This window comes from Pinus tabuliformis, chromosome 5_2 (assembly GCF_031772625.1).
Source record: "Pinus tabuliformis cultivar Carrire ecotype Pingquan chromosome 5_2, CPIR1, whole genome shotgun sequence".
Lineage (NCBI taxonomy): Eukaryota > Viridiplantae > Streptophyta > Pinopsida > Pinales > Pinaceae > Pinus > Pinus tabuliformis.
The window spans coordinates 439,630,252-439,647,389 of record NC_142306.1 but is presented as its reverse complement, the minus strand read 5'-3'; the positions used below and the strand labels follow the sequence as shown (position 1 = coordinate 439,647,389).

General features: G+C 32.9%; 1 long non-coding RNA gene across 1 annotated transcript; it reads left to right on the top strand.

Annotated features, from left to right (window-relative positions):
- Window positions 1-3,800: 3,800 nt before the first annotated feature.
- Window positions 3,801-8,478, top strand: LOC149159559 (uncharacterized). The gene is made up of 2 exons (XR_016261747.1): window positions 3,801-6,783; window positions 7,955-8,478. It is a non-coding gene; the product is annotated as an uncharacterized LOC149159559 (long non-coding RNA).
- Window positions 8,479-17,138: the final 8,660 nt, after the last annotated feature.

Sequence of the window (17,138 nt, the reverse complement as noted above, 5' to 3'; positions counted from 1 at the left end):
TATATGTAATTAAAAATGTGGTTCAAAATCATTTATTTCCATATTGTTTATTTTGTACAAATAATGATCTAATTAGTTTGAATTTGAATGTGTTATATTGCAGTATCAAATTATGGGCACTTACTTTACACAGTGGAACTCACATAGGAGTTCTGGTGGTACTTAAAGTGGATAATTTGTATATTTTTAGGCCCATTTCATAGGGCACATTCACATGTGATACAAACTTTGTATATTTTCGCACATGGACAATTTATACATTATTTTAGTTTATGGATGCTTATTATTTCAAGTTAAGAATTTTCATGTAATATTTGTATTTTGTATATATTTTTATATGGATCGTTTATTGATACATTCATTCTTTTAGTTTATGGATTTGTATTAATCTTTTTTATAAATGTTCATTAATTTTTGCAGTTTGTGGATCTGTTATAATTCTTTCGCCACTTTAATTTTTTCTTTCAATATACTATAACCTTTATTAAAAAATATAATAATTGTGATTTCTAGTTTCATAGACTAAGAAAATAAGCACAACCTTAAGTTATGATGCATGTCACTTTGATACTTAAAGTGAACTAATGGTTGAATTAAAAAACACAAATAAGATTGAAATAAGTTTTAAATTAAATTTTAAAAGATGTCTGGTAAACACCAATTAAGTTTTATTCAATTTTATTAATTTTCAGGTCATCCACAAGAGCTTAGTCATAAAATGACATTTACTTCATATTTATTGGAATTTAATATACCAAAAATAAATTAATGATATATGTTTCTATAATTTTATATATAATTAAATATGAATTTTCCTAAATTTACTTGGTTATCTCAAGGCTCAATTAAAAAGTACAAATGAAATTGAAATAAGCTTTATTCAATTTTAAAAGATCTATTGTAAAGAATAAATAAGTTTTATTCAATTTTATTTATTTTGAGGTCATCTACTAGAGCTTAGTCATAATATGATATAAGTACAATATTACTATGATGCAAGTCACTTTGATACTTAAAATGAACTAAAATGTCATGTATCACTATAATATTGAGCATGGAAAGAATTAGAATCATGCTTCATATTGACTTGTAGAAGGTGTTTTTTAGTGCAATCAACATGTATTTGATTATAATTCAATTTTAAAAATAAATTGTTTGAATTGTAAAGTCATTCATATTATAATAAAAAAATCTATATATGAAATTTTTTGTGACCCACCTATATATCATTGCATGGTCAATTCTTTTGAGTATTTCAATCAATATCTTAAATTTGAAGGTTTAATTAAAAAACACGAACATGATTGAAATAAGTTTTATTCAATTTTAAAAGATATCATGTAAACTACAAATAAGTTTTATTCAATATTATTTCTTTTGAGATTATCTACAAGAGTTTAGTCATAACATGATATAAGTCAAACATATTGGAATTTAATATAGGTCAAAAGACAAGATATGATAATATTTCTATAACTTTTCATAGTGTTATCAACTTTCCCAAACTTACTTAGCTATCCAAGTACTTTTGTTAATTCCTTATGATTTAAATACATTTTATTCAATTTAAAAAGATGTCATGTAAACAACAAATAAGTTATATTCAATATTATTTCTTTTGAGATTATCAACACAAGCTTAGTCATAACATGATATAAGTCAATCGTATTGGAACTCAATATTGGTAAAAAAAATAGTATATGATAACATTGATATAATTTTATATAATGTTATCATATTTCTTAAATTTACTTAACTATCTTAGCATTTAAATCATTTCCTTATAATTGAAATAAGTTGTATTCAATTTAAAAAAACTTGAATATGATTGAAATAAGTTTTATTAATTTTTAAAAGACGTAGAGATGTAATAGTTACAAATAAGTTTTATTCGATTTTATTTTGTTTGAGGGTTTACTAACTATAATTTTACCTTACCATTGTGTACACAGGCCCATATGCAGAGTGCCTTCGATGTTGCAGTTATGTGGACACATGAGTGGGTTGCTATGTATAGAGGCATTGGAGATCTGGGTCCATCGATACAGGCTCCAGCCTTTGGACCACAAGTAGGGGAGCACCAAACCTAGTATTCATCAGAATCCCATCCTATCTGACTTGCATTTGGAATCGAGTGAGGTTAGTAGATTCATATATGTAATTAAAAATGTGGTTCAAAATCATTTATTTCCATATTGTTTTTTTTGTACAAATAATGATCTAATTAGTTTGAATTTGAATGTGTTATATTTCAGTACCAAATAATGGGCACTTACTTTACACAACAAAACTCACATAAGAATTCTGGTGGTATGTACAGTGGATAACTTGTATATTTTCAGGCCCATTTCATAGGGCACATTCATATGTGATATAAACTTTGTATATTTTCATACGTGGAAAATTTAAGGATGTACATGAACATTATTTTAATTTATGGATGCTTATCATTTTAGTTTATGGATGTTCATGTAGTATTTGTGTTTTGTATATATTTTTATACGGATAGTTTATTGATACATACATTCCTTCAATTTATGGATTTGTATTAATATTGTTTATATATGTTCATTAATATTTGAAGTTTGTGTATCTGTTAAAATTATTTTGCTAGTTTAATTTGTTTTCTATACACTATAACTTTTATTAAAAAATATAATAATTCTGATTTCTAGCTTCATAGACTAAGAGAATAAGTACAACCTTAAGTTATGATGCAAGTCACTTTGATACCTAAAATGAACTAAAATATATAATGGTTGAATTAAAAAACACAAATATGATAGAAATAAGTTTTCAATTCAATTTTAAAATATGTCTCGTAAACAACTATTAAGTTTTATTCAATTTTATTTATTTTGAGGTCAGGTACAAGAGGTTAGTCATAACACGATATTTGCTTCATATTGATTGCAATTTCACATAACCAAAAACAATTAATGATATATGTGTTTATAATTTTGATATATAATTAAATGTGAATTTTCCTAAATTGACTTGTCTATCTCAAGTTTCAATTAAAAAACACAAATGAAATTGAAATAAGTTTTATTCAATTTTATTTATTTTGAGGTCATCTACAAGAGCTTAGTCATAATATGATATAAGTACAATATTACTACGATGCAAGTCACTTTGATAGTTAAAATGAACTAAAATATATCATGTATCAATTTGATATTGAGCAATGAAAGAATTACAAGCATGCTTCATATTGGCCTGTAGAAAGGGTTTTTTAGTGATCGAGGAGGATCTCGAGACACCAAGGGGATGGATAAAGGCTTGAAATTCAAAATGGCAGAAAGGAGTAGTTGATGACATTAGTTAAAAGGGCTCGTCTTCCTGATCGCGATGGCGTGAACGGTTCGTCAATCTGAGCTCGTATGCAAAAGATAGAGCCCCTCAAAGATTGGTATGGCAGAGGAAAAATGTGGCCCATAGTGCACCACATAGCATCCCAATGAGCGCGTGAGACCCACATGGCAACTTGACACTTGGCGTCCCTCTAGTGACCTTCTAAACTTGCACAAGAAAAAAAATCATTTTGGATTATTAAATAGCTAAAAGAGAAAACTTGTTTTATAGTTATTAAAATAACTATATAAAAATCAAAACCCAAAATATATATATGTAAAAACCATATAATAAAATGGTTACACATATATCTATCCTATATAACAAAAATCCAACATAAAACAAAAACCAACGTGACAAGGTCAACGTATGAAAAGGTTATGGTTACATATATGGTTATAGGTATATGGGGGAAGTATGGTTACAAAACCATATTTAGGCCGATAGGCCTTCCTTTGAAAGGGACTTTCGTCGTCCCTTTGTCCCTCAAGCTGACACGTGGCCGCTGGATTCCGCAAGGCAAAACCAGGGGGTTTTCAGTCTCCTGTGACAGGTAGAGCGGGACGAGCGGAACAGTTTCAGTCTCCTGTGACAGGTAGAGCGGGACGAGCGGAACAGTTCTGAGGGAGTGGCGTTCCGCAAGGCAAAACCAGGGGGTTCTCAGTTCATGCCTTAGTTTTTTGGCTGTTCTGATAGGTCTCTTGTTTGGTTTCGGTGTCTTCAAATGAGCGTTCCACCATGCAGAGCAATGCCTTCATGACTGCAGTGGCAAATATGAGGTAGCACTGGCTCCTAATGGAAGACCCTTTCTGAGACATCCATGATGCGTTGATAGCCTCACGGCTCAGAGATTTGCTCTGTATTTCAGTTTACAGTGTTGGATGCTTAGGTGTATATATATGTTAATAAAGTAAGAAGAGTACATCAGCTGAGACATCCCCATGATGGTTGAAAAAGATTGCCTTGCAGTTTATAGGGTTTGTTGATGGCCTGATGCATCTTCTCCTCCACAAGCTACGTGGGTATTGCTAAATCATTCTTTTTAGTCATTTTTTGGGTATTCGTAGGACCATAAGAGCGGATCCATGGCTATATAGCTGGTTCACTTCCATGGATCAGTATATGAATTTTTCTGTTATGTAACATGCTATTCAGTATTTGGGTTGTTTACTGACTATGATTTTTCAAGAAGTATGATAAATTTCGTGAAGATGTCCATCAGTATGTCTTATTTGCTTATTCTGGACTTTCATGGCAAATGCAATGGTTGATTTTGAGCATATGCGTTGTAAACATGTTGGGATGAGCTATATGATTCTAAATTCTTCAGACTGAATTCCTGTGCAATATTAGGAGCCAATAGCATATATCGAAGTCAAGAGTCAAGACAGGCATTCTTCTTCATCATTTGACGCCATCAATACCCAAAGAATATAGTTGATGCATTATAATATTGCTTAGGACGTTTTCCTTAAATCCACGGTTTCTGTTGTTTCGTTGACTCATGGCATGTTCTTTCATATATGTCTCTGTTGGAACTTGCAATCTGCAATTTGATAAATGCCTATGAATTCGATTTTGAGTATGATTAAAACAAACTTGCAAACCGGGGATCTATTTGGTTGTGGAGTTCTTATACCATAGGAGGGTTTTCTCCACCTGAAATCTGTCTATTACTATCTGCATTCTCTATTTCTGTGTTCAATTTCTTTTCATTCATTCTATCCATCGGTCTGTTGAATGCAAGTATTGCTGCTCCGTCTTTTTTGGTTATGAAGAGAGGCGGCTTTCTCCACTACAGCCCAGATGGCAAGATTCCTTCTACATTAAACAACAAAACCATGTCAGCATTTTACCCTTCCATCACATACACAAACTTGAGTTTTATATCATTTGGATGTTCAGCTTTCAAAGCTGCTCCAGACACACACAATGGGTTGCACACTGCTATTACTCTGTTTTCTAAAACTCTCAATTGCTTAGTTACACAGACTTACAAGCAGAATAGCTCCTGTTCATCACTCAGCTATACAACAGATTCCATGTACATGGGTTTGTTTTCGATTGCATGTGAAAATTCACAGGTTTATTGATATTCTGTCTGTATTCTTAAAATTTCCATAGGATTAAAAAATTTAGAAAAATTGGCCTATTACCCTACACCTTTGACTGAGTTCAGTCATTACGAATCTGCAAGGCATCATAATGCCCAAATCCATGATACAAAACACTAACCGGATTTCCCTTCCCATAATCTTGACCATACTCTGCAATGGCAATGAGGCCATCAGCATCCCTCTCATGCACATACACAGTTATTGGCATCCTGTATCCATCCAGAGATAAAATCATTAACTTCAGTTAATAGCAATTTGTAACCGATGTAATACCTACTGCAGTGTTCTAACACTTGTCTCCCTCAGCAAAACAAAATAATTCATTGTTGCACAGACCAAAATCTACCCTTTAATGTCTATTGCTACACATCCCATTTATGTTCGATAGGCAAGAACTGAATATACGATGCAATGCCCATCATAATGCTTTCATATTTATGTCAATGTCTTAAATCTGAAAACTAATTTGAAAAAAGGGTCCTATAGGAAAGCCGGCTAAGAAATCCGGCGGAAACTCCCAACTCCCTTCCCAGAGAGCAGAGCGTCTATCAGGATTCGATCATGCAGATTTTTTTCCTATTGAATAGGCTCGTTTTGACAGACGATACAGCAGCACTAAACGTGAATAATACACCCCATCATAGTTCCAACTACTACTTAAACCCCAATTGCTCATATAATTTCATATAAAATCAAACATATTAGATCGCCAATTGCACAACATATTTCATTTGATATGAAAATTGTTAAACAAAATCCCCAATTCCTGCAAGCTTCCATATAAGATCAAAACAATTGTTGAATGAAACAAACTGCATATTTACAGAAAGCTTATGCTAAAACATAAACAAATGAATATAGTATTGACCGAAATAATTGTTTGAACATTACAGGATCTGCACAAGCCAGTACAACTGTTTATAGTTCATCACTTAAGTTAATTGCTCAACGCCATGATTAGTGTGAAATGGATGTTATTGTTAAGATGCTATGCTAAAAGAGCTCACTTTCTTTGGTGTTGCAACCACAAGTGGAGCTCCTGGAGAATTTGTAATAGCAAATTTGTCATGCATAAATTTGCTATCCACACTGGATTCATCTTTTGGAACAATCTTCTAGCAATAGCAGCTTTTTAGCCCATTCTGGCCCTTGTAACACACATGTCGCTGTTTTTTACTTGCCGGAAGTTCCAGATGACAGAAAATTTACCAACAGTGCCAAGTACATGGCACTCCTGCCTTCCTCTCTCAGTAACCTGCAGTGATGAAGAGAATATATGTCAGAAATTAGTACACTTGAAGAGCTAATAAAGGTTATATTCCAGCCCAACGGTCCTGTAAGGTTCAATTGCTACATGTTATGAAGTTGAAGTCTTTTTTGTGTACCGTATCCCTTCATAGACAATTGCTAACTTTAAATACATTATTATTTGTTTATAGTGGTGATATTCAAGAAGCATATGGCCAAATTTTCCTGTTTCTGTAAGGCATCCTTTAAATATCAAGGTTTCCTTCGAAAAAAATATCTTTCCCCTCTTCTTCAATTAACAAAGGCCACGCAACCTCCTCTTCTCATCAAGAATGTGCAATATTTATGTCTTCATCAAATCACACAAGCATCTGTCGGAAGCATACTATTCTTCAGAGATGTAGTTGTGTTCTGCCTTGGCTGGACTGTATCTAGGGTTTCATTCAGTCATCATTTAAAGATGCATTAGTCTCTCGGAGACTGTCGAAATCCAGGATCTCTTCTCCAACTGGGATGTATGCTCAATACTTGCCCATACCTTTGCCATATCTTTTTTAATGTTTTGGGTTTGCTTCCTTCACCCACATGTGCTTGTTCTTGCATGTTTTGATGTTTTTTTGGCATTCTGATGGGGTTCATTTTCACTTCCCTGTGCCAATCATTCTCAGGATGCTATCTATTTCTTTAGGTGGTTGATTACCTCCTCAAAGCACTTCACTAATACAAACTACCCCTGCTTCATGTTGGATGATATCCTTCCTGTCCACACACACAATAAAAACATAATTCTAAAAATGCAAAATGCGGTAGATAAGATGATAATTTTTTTAACAGAAATCTAAATCTAGGTTTTAAATCTCCTCAAGGAAATAAAAGTTCACACCTCATTTGGGTTCATTGTTTCAATATTGCTTCTATGGACCCTTCTAAAGCATCAAGTGCTTCAATCAAAGTGTTGCCAGGCAATGCTTGCTCTTCCATCTTCAAAATCCTTAATCTCTTCTTTATAGCCTCTACCCTTTTGCATACTTGTCATCACATACCCCCTAAAGTGAATAATCTACCTTCCCCTTCTTCATCAACAAAAAACACTCTGCTTCGTCATCCTCTGCAACAAGGCTTTGGTTTCAAGTGGGATTCTGTCCTTTTCATCTTAAGCTCTATTCAGAGTTCTGGCTACCTCTGTACATTTCACCTCTGGCTCATTTTGACTACAAGTTCCTCCGGATTTTCAGGTTTCCTTTCGGATTTATTGCATTGGGAGACTTAAATTTGTAGTGGCAAACCTTCATATAAGTTGGGTCAGGTTTTCAGCATTTTCAAGCCTATTCTCCTTTGTCTGAGCACATCAATTCTGAGATTGTCCTGTATATTTATAATGAAGAGGTCAAGCGAAACTTTCAGGTGCACAAATCATGATCATCAAATTTCTTCACAGAATGATACTATTATGAGGATTCTGCCCCATTTGAATCAAAGGGTGATGCAGTTGGAAATGGAATGTGCTTTCCTAAGAAGCACACAGTAAAGTCAGAATGATATTTCAGGTGCTTCCAATCACATAAACTTGCACTCTGCAGAGATTGGAGAAATCAGGGAAGAAGACACTGTGTGGCAGCTCCTTGAAGCCATGAAAATAGGAGATTTGGAACCAGTGCACTCTACCCAAGAAATGGGAGAAGCTGACAGCTGTAACATCTTTTATTTTTCTAATGTATCTCAAAGTTTTACTAATACTAGCAAGCTATTACAGGATTTATACTTGTGTGAACTGTTGGAAATCTTTGTTAGTAGTCTTTTGTAAGCTGGGAATTTTAGACATGGAGCTCGAATGCCTAGCTTATCTGGAATTTCAAAGAACAATGTACTTCTGCTGTTTAGCTCTCCTACAACATCTTTTTGATTAATACGAAAGTTTCCTAATTTTGGTTTAAGAAAGAAGAAGGCAACTCTGCTCTGAACAAATTTGTTGCCTCTGACACTAACAATGATGCAACAGCAGTTGTGAAGACCTTGTCAGAGAACTGGTTATCCTTCCTTAAGCAACATTGGTTGGCGATATTTCTCTTTTGAAAGGATATACGCAGATTACATAATTGATTTCGTAAGCCCAAATACAAGGCCTAATTGCTTTTACAATAATTTGTACTCGTACATGATGCTCAACGTGGTTATTGCCTTCCTCACTACTCAACTTATATATATGCTTGACTATCTATAAAACTCTATTCCTTTTACTATTCCTATCGGCCTCTCTTTGTACCTTTTGGGACAATTGCTAGTATATATATATATCCACCCCCATTCACGTCGAGGTAACCAAATAATATCCAAGCCATTATAAAGCATATGGTAAAGTTGGACAAGAGTATACGGAACGTTGACCACAACGCAAGGGGGTTTGGGCAAGGCGGCCACGTATGTGGTCCCGCCACCCAAAGCTACCCATGCGTACTATAATAAACAAGAACTGCCACCCAATTTAATGGGAATCGTTGGAAAGGGATGGGTGTGGTCCCGTGAGGTACGGGCCTGCCCTCCCACAACAATAAAAAAATAATATATGTTATATGTTGGGTAAAGTTGAGTTGGTAAATGATTTGTAAAATATGGGCTTGATAAAAATAATCCATGACAATATTATGAATTAATTTGCCCAAAATTTTATATAAATTTATTTTTTTTACCATTGGCAAGGGGAGATTAGCGGCACGAATTTCGAGACAAGGTGGTGGAACCTTGAGTACTAAGAAAAATTGGTGGAACCTTTCTTGCGCAGAATTTTTGCAAGAGCGTGATTTTGGTCCAGTCTCAGAATTGGACAAGTTTTATACAGATTTTGCACCTCTCGGCGATGGGAATCCATTGGCAGTGTTAGTTTTTGCAGCAGAGCTCTCCAATTTTCAGGCACTTTTCAGCATGGAGGTATAATGCTTCATTTTGTAAATTGATGAATGTAGCTTTTTGATGCCATTTTTTTTTAATAAATGAAGGCCTCCCCATTGATCGAGCAGGGCTTGGAGACATAGTCCAAGAGGGATGAACTCCGTTATCAAGCTTCTTGTCTTCTTGTCATGCTTATGTGTTTCTTCTTCTTCTTCTCATGTGCACATTTAAGTTTCTCTTTGGTTAAGCTACAAACTATTTATGTAATTCTTTTCATGCATCTATAAACAAAAGATAACTTGGATCATTTACTGCAATTAACATGTATGTTATTATAATTTAATTTTAAAAATAAATTATTTGAATTCTAAAGTCATCCATATTATAATAAAAAAATCTATATATGAAATTTTTTGTGACCCACTCATAGACCATTGCATGGTCATTTTTTTTAGTATTTCAATTAACTTTTTAAATTTGAAGGTTCAATTAAAAAACACGAACAAGATTGAAATAAGTTTTATTCAATTTTAAAAGATATCATGTAAACAACAAATAAGTTTTCTTCAATATTATTTCTTTTGAGATTATCTACACAAGCTTAGTCATAACATGATATAAGTCAATCGTATTGGAATTTAATATAGGTCAAAAAACAATATATGATAAAATTTCTATAATTTTATATAATGTTATCAATTTTCCTAAATATACTTAGCTGTCCAAGTATTTCAATCAATTCCTTATGGTTGAAATAAGTTTTATTCAACTTTAAAAGATGTCATGTAAATAACAAATAAGTTATATTCAATATTATTTCTTTTGAGATTATCTACACAAGTTTAGTCATACCATGATATAAGTCAATCGTATTGAACTTTAATATAGGTCAAAAAACAATATATGATAACATTTTTATAGTTTTATATAATGTTATCAACTTTCTTAAATTTACCCATCTTAGTATATCAATCAATTCCTTATGATTGAAATAGGTTTGATTCAATTTAAAAAAAAAACTCAATATGATTAAAATAAATTTGATTCAATTTTAAAAGATGCAGAGATGTAAATGTTTCAAATAAGTTTTATTCGATTTTATTTTGTTTGAGGTTTTACTAATTATAATTTGTCCTTGCCATTGTGTACACAGGCCCATATGCAGAGTGTTGTTGATGTCGTATTTATGTCGATGCATGAGTGGGATGTAGGTATAGAGGTATTGACGATGCAATTCCATCAATTCAGGCCCCAGTCTTTGAGCCACAAGTAGTGGAGCACCAAACCCAGGATTCATCAGACCCCCATCCTTTCTAACTTGCATTTGGAATCGAGTGAGGTTAGTAGATTCATATATGTAATTAAAAATGTGGTTCAAAATCATTTATTATTATATTGTTTAATTTGTACCAATAATGATCTAATTAATTTGAATTTGAATGTGTTATATTGCAGTGCCAAATTATGGACACTTACTTTATACAATGAAACTCACATAAGAGTTCTGGTGGTACTTAGAGTGGATAGTTTGTATATTTTCAAGCCCATTTCATAGGTCACATTCACATGTGATACAAACTTTGTATATTTTCATATATGGACAATTTATGGATGTACATGAACATTATTTTAGTTTATGGATGCTTATTATTTCAGTTTATGGATTTTCATGTAATATTTGTTATATATATATTTTTTTATATAGATAATTTACTGGTACATTCATTCTTTCAGTTTATGGATTTGTATTAATATTGTTTATAGATGTTCATTAAATTTTGAAGTTTGTGGATCTGTTAAAATTATTCTCTAGTTTATATTTTTTCTATATACTATAACTTTTATTAAAAAATATAATCATTTTGATTTCTAGTTTCATAGACTATGAAAATAAGTACAACCTCAAGTTATGATGCAAGTCACTTTGATACTTAAAATTACCTAAAATATATAATGGTTGAATTAAAAAACACAAATAAGATAGAAATAAGTTTTAAATTCAATTTTAAAAGATGTTTGTTAAACAACAATTAAGTTTTATTCAATTTTATTTATTTTGAGGTCATCTACAGGAGCTTTGTCATAACATGATATTTACTTCATATTTATTGGAATTTAATATACCAAAAAACAATTAATGATATATGTTTCTATAATTTTATATATAATTAAATATGAACTTTCCTAAATTTACTTGGCTATCTCAAGGTTCAATTAAAAAACACAAATGAAATTGAAATAAGTTTTATTCAATTTTAAAAGATGTCTTGTAAACAACAAATAAGTTTTATTCAATTTTATTTCTTTTGAGGTCATCTACAAGAGCTTAGTCATAATATGATATAAGTACAATTTTACTATGATTCAAGTCACTTTGATACATAAAATGAACTAAAATATATCCTGTATCAATTTAATATTGAGCATGGAAAGTGTAGGTTTTAACCGTGTAGAGAAATTACATGCAAACAGATTCTTAAAATAAAAAATAAACAATAGTGAGAACATAGAACATGAAACAAATATACACAAATATTTTCTCTTGGATCCCAAAACCGGGACTACCAGATTGATTTTTCATTATATTCCTTTCATTGTTACAATACATTTATATACATGTTTAAACATTCATAAATCCCAATCCATTAACTTTGGATTAGAACATAACTTTAATTCCCTTCACCTGATCTACAAAATACCATGGGCAGAAAACCATTATACCCAAAACCATGTGAAAAACCCATGCAAAAAACCATAGATAGGTACGCCCACCTATTATAGGTCAAATGTTTTTTTCCCGGGGTGTTTCCCCAGACCTCGTGTAAGGGAGCTACCATCCCCCTACAAACCCCTTGACAGGGGAGGCTGCTGCCCCCCTTGTGACTCCCTTGCTACACCTGATGAAACAAACAAGGGGAACAAACAACCCCCCCAGTGACCCTCCCATGTGTGCGATTAGTCGTGGAAAAGGTATAACACACACCCAACAGAAAGAATTACAATCATGCTTCATATTGGCTTGTAAAAGGTGTCTTTTAGTGCAATCAACATGTATGTTTTTTTTTTGTAAGCTTTGGTAGGACTCTCCTATTTTCATGTCCATTACATACCCCACTACGGGGGAAGGGTAGCCCAAGATTTGAACCCAAGACTTCCGGTTCAGTAAGACTTCATTTCCACGGCCACTGCCGCTTGAGCTACCCCATGTGGACCAATCAACATGTATGTTATTATAATTTAATTTTAAAAATAAATTATTTGAATTTTAAAGTCATCCATATTATAATAGAAAAATCTATATATGAAATTTTTTTGACCCACCCATATACAATTGCATGGTCAACCTTTTAAAGTATTTTAATCAATTTCTTAAATATGAAGGTTCAATTAAAAAACACAAACAAGATTGAAATAAGTTTTATTCAATTTTAAAAGATATCATGTAAGCAACAAATAATTTTTATTCAATATTATTTCTTTTGCGATTATCTACAAGAGCTTAGTCATAACATGATATAAGTAAATCATATTGAAATTTAATACAGGTAAAAAAAAGATATGATAATATTCATATAATTTTATGTAATGTTATTAACTTTCCTAAATTTACTTATCTATCAAAGTATTTCAGTAAATTCTTTATGATTGAAATATGTTTTATTCAATTTTAAAATATGCCATGTAAACAACAAATAAGTTATATTCAATATTATTTCTTTTGAGATTATCTGCACAAGCTTAGTCATAACATGATATAAGTCAATCATATTGGAATTTAATATAGGTCAAAAAACAATATATGATAACATTTCTATAATTTTATATAATGTTACCAAATTTCTTAAATTTACTTAGCTATCTTAGAATTTCAATCAATTCCTTATGATTGAAATAAGTTTTCTTCAATTTTAAAAGATGTGGAGATGTAAAAGTTACTAATAAGTTTTATTCGATTTTATTTTGTTTGATGCTTTCTACAGGAACCATGCATGTGTGTATGTTCTATTTATAACACTTTTTACAATCCAATATTAAGCATGGAAAATGAGAATAATAAGAATTAAATTAATTACAAATAGTTTAATACAATTTCAAGAGGCAAACATTTCAATTTTGTGAACATTTTATTTGAGACGAAAAATTCAAGTATTTTATTTATGGTTCAAATCAATGCACACCATCAATAATTTTTTTGTTCTTACACTAAAATTAATGCACAATGTTAATCTAATTACCTTGAAATTAATGTACACCAGACATCTAGTTACATCAAATCAGAAATCAACATCTTCACTGATATAAATGCATCTAATGTAAGCAATCAAATAGGATGAGAAATCAACTTCTACAGTGAAATCAATGCATCTAATGCAAACAATAAAATAGGATTAGAATTTAACATTTACACTGATATCAATTCATCTAATGCAAGAAGTCAAATACGATTGGAAATCAACATCTGCACTAAAATCAATGCATCTAGTGCTAGTAGTGAAATAGGATTATGAATCAACATCCACACTGAAATCAATGCATATAATGCAAGCAATCAACTATGATTGGAAATTAACATCTAGTTAATGAAATCAATGCATCTAATGCAAGCAATCAAATAGAGTTATAAATCAACATCTACATAGAAATCCATGCATCTAATGCAAGAAATCGAATAGGATTAAAAATCAACATCTACACTGAAATTAATGCATATAGTGTAAGCAATTTTCTTTCCTTTCTCTCCCCCCTCCATCTATATCTATATCTACGTCCACCTCTCCTTCTTTATCTCTCTATCTTACCCTTCCAAACACACACACACACTCTCTCTCTCTTCATATATATCTATTTTTCTCTCCATCCCTTTCTCTATCTCTCTCTTCTTCCCTCTCCCCCCCCTTTCTATCTATATCTCTATCTCCCTTTGTCTCTCCTTGTTCATCTCTCTATATCACCCAACAAACATACACATTGATTCTCCATATCTATCTATATCTCCCTCACTCTCCCTCTCCCTCTCTGTGTGTATTCCCCTTGTATCCTTCTCTCTCTCTCTTTCTCTCTGCCCCTTCTTTTCCTTTGTCTCCCCTTCTATCTCTTCTCTCTCCCTGTCCATCTCCCTTATCACTCCCTCTCTCTCTCTCTATATATTTCTTCTTACCTCAATCTCTCTCCACCTCCAACTCCATCTCTCTCCCTCCCTCCCTCTCAAGTCCTCTCTCTCTCCCTTCATCTCTCTCCCTTTCTCTCTCACCACCCTCTTTCTCTCCCCCTCATCACTCTCTCTCTCTCTCTCTCTCCATCCTCCAACTCTATCACTATCTCCCTCCCTCTCTCATTCTCTCTCCCCATTCTCTCCATCTCTCCTTCTTTGTCTTTCTATATTACATCCAAACATACACACTCTCTCTCCATCTCTCCCTTGTCACTCCCTCTCTCTTTCCATCTTTCTCTCTATATGTCTTTCTTCTTCCCTCCCTATATTTTCCTCCAACTCCATCTCTCTCCCCCTCTCTTTCTCTCCCACTCTCTCCTCCTCTCCCTCTCTCCATCTTTGTGCTCCCCTCTCTCTTACCCTTCTCTCCCTCTCTATTTCCTCTCACTACAAGGAAAAGACCCTCTAGCGGAGATTTTTACAGAATTCCCTATCCATTTGTAGTAGAGGTCACTAGTAGAGTTGGGTAGGCGGATGTTCTTGTAGTGGTGCATTTATAATACACCAATGCATCGGTGCATTATATAATTATATGCACCAGTACTTAATAACACATGGTGCATTGTGACAGAGTTAATTTTTTATAAAGATAAAAATGTAATGGTGCACTAAGTGCATAATGCACACCAGTACGTATACTAATCAATAACACTAGAAAGGGTTAAGTTTAAAAAAAATGTCCGTTGTAAAATTCACTTTGCCTAGTTCGGTGCTATACTCTCAAAATGTCCTAGTGCTAAACTAATACACAAATGCCCCGTGTACTTATTATATTATACGCACTGGTTCCATTAATTGAACTGAAGGCCCTTGTGCTTAATAGAAAGTGGTGCACCATTACAAGGTTATTTTTTATACAAATAAAAAATGCAGTGCACTACTTATATAAGGTGCACCAATGCGTATACTACTTGATAGCACTAGCCAAGGATTAAATTAAAAAAATGTCAGTCATAAAATTCATTTTCACCATTTCGGTACTATACTCCAACGAAGCACCAATGCTACCTATGCATTGAATTGCCTCGATGTGTAAATAACAAGGTGCATGAAAATAAGGTTTTTAATTTAAAATAATAACAGCGTGCTTAAGAAATTATATGCATTAGTGTTGTTATTTGAGCACACTTGAACATGGTTAAATAAAAAGAAAAACCTACTAGCTGTAAAATTCATTTTTACCATTTGCAGTGTTGTAGAGCTCTCAAGTACCGGTGCTACTATTGCCTCCATCAAGCCCCTGTCATCGAAGCTTCCCTTGCTTTCCATCCTTCCGTCCATTGCTCAGTGCGTTGCTTTCAAATTTTCACAAACGATGCTCAAATTTATTTTTTTCATTTACTTGGAAAACATGCCTCCCCGATGAGCAATTGTCCAGGTAATATCTATGTTTCTCTTTAATTTAAATTTTTAGAAGAGTAGAATTGAAAATTAGGTAAAAAGATCCATTGTGTTTGATTTTTTTTTTCCTACGTGGCACGTTCAACAAATTCAACTCACATAGACTGCGGTGCACCCTGTAAATTTACAAGGTGCACATAAATCAATGCATTCCATTAATGCATTGCAGTTTCACGGTGCATTTGGTAAATTTATACGCACTGAAAAAAAAGTTATAATTTATACGATGGTGCATCGGGTAAAATTTACTTCCTGATGCATTTATTTTTGCCAAACATACTGCATGCATAATATTAAAAAAATATAGTTCGGTGCATTTGTTAACTTGAACATTCCCTTTCGGTGTGAAAAAGTTATACATATGCATTAGTGTGAAATATTAGGTCGATGCACCACATTGAAAAATAAAAATAAACAATGTGTTTGTATGTATGTGAACCGAAAGAGGTGTGTGAATTCTTTTTACATATCATGGTCGGTGCTTTCCTATTTTGTGGCGCACCATGTCTAATGCATTCCTGCTTTTTTGGCGCACCGAGGATGATTTTTTTTTTTTAATTGAAAGTTATATGTCCATATTTACAACAACATTTTGCATTTAATAAAAAACACTATGTTCTATGCATGAGGTTGATGTATTTTATATGTCAATCATGTCGCAGAGACATCAACAGAGGGAGGATAAATAACAACAAGAGCAAAGGACAGACCAATACAATGTGGTCTGACTACGAGAGGCACAAGAGAGGAAGAGATATTTATATCCTCAGTCTATTATTGCAGTGAACCAAGGCCTCTTGAGGAATAAATCCTTCTTTAATTACTATGAGGAGGCTACATCACTGAAGGGGCACTCTGGGTTGTTAGCACAATTGTTCTGTCAGTGGAATTTCCACCAATAGGATTTCTGTGTCGGTCCT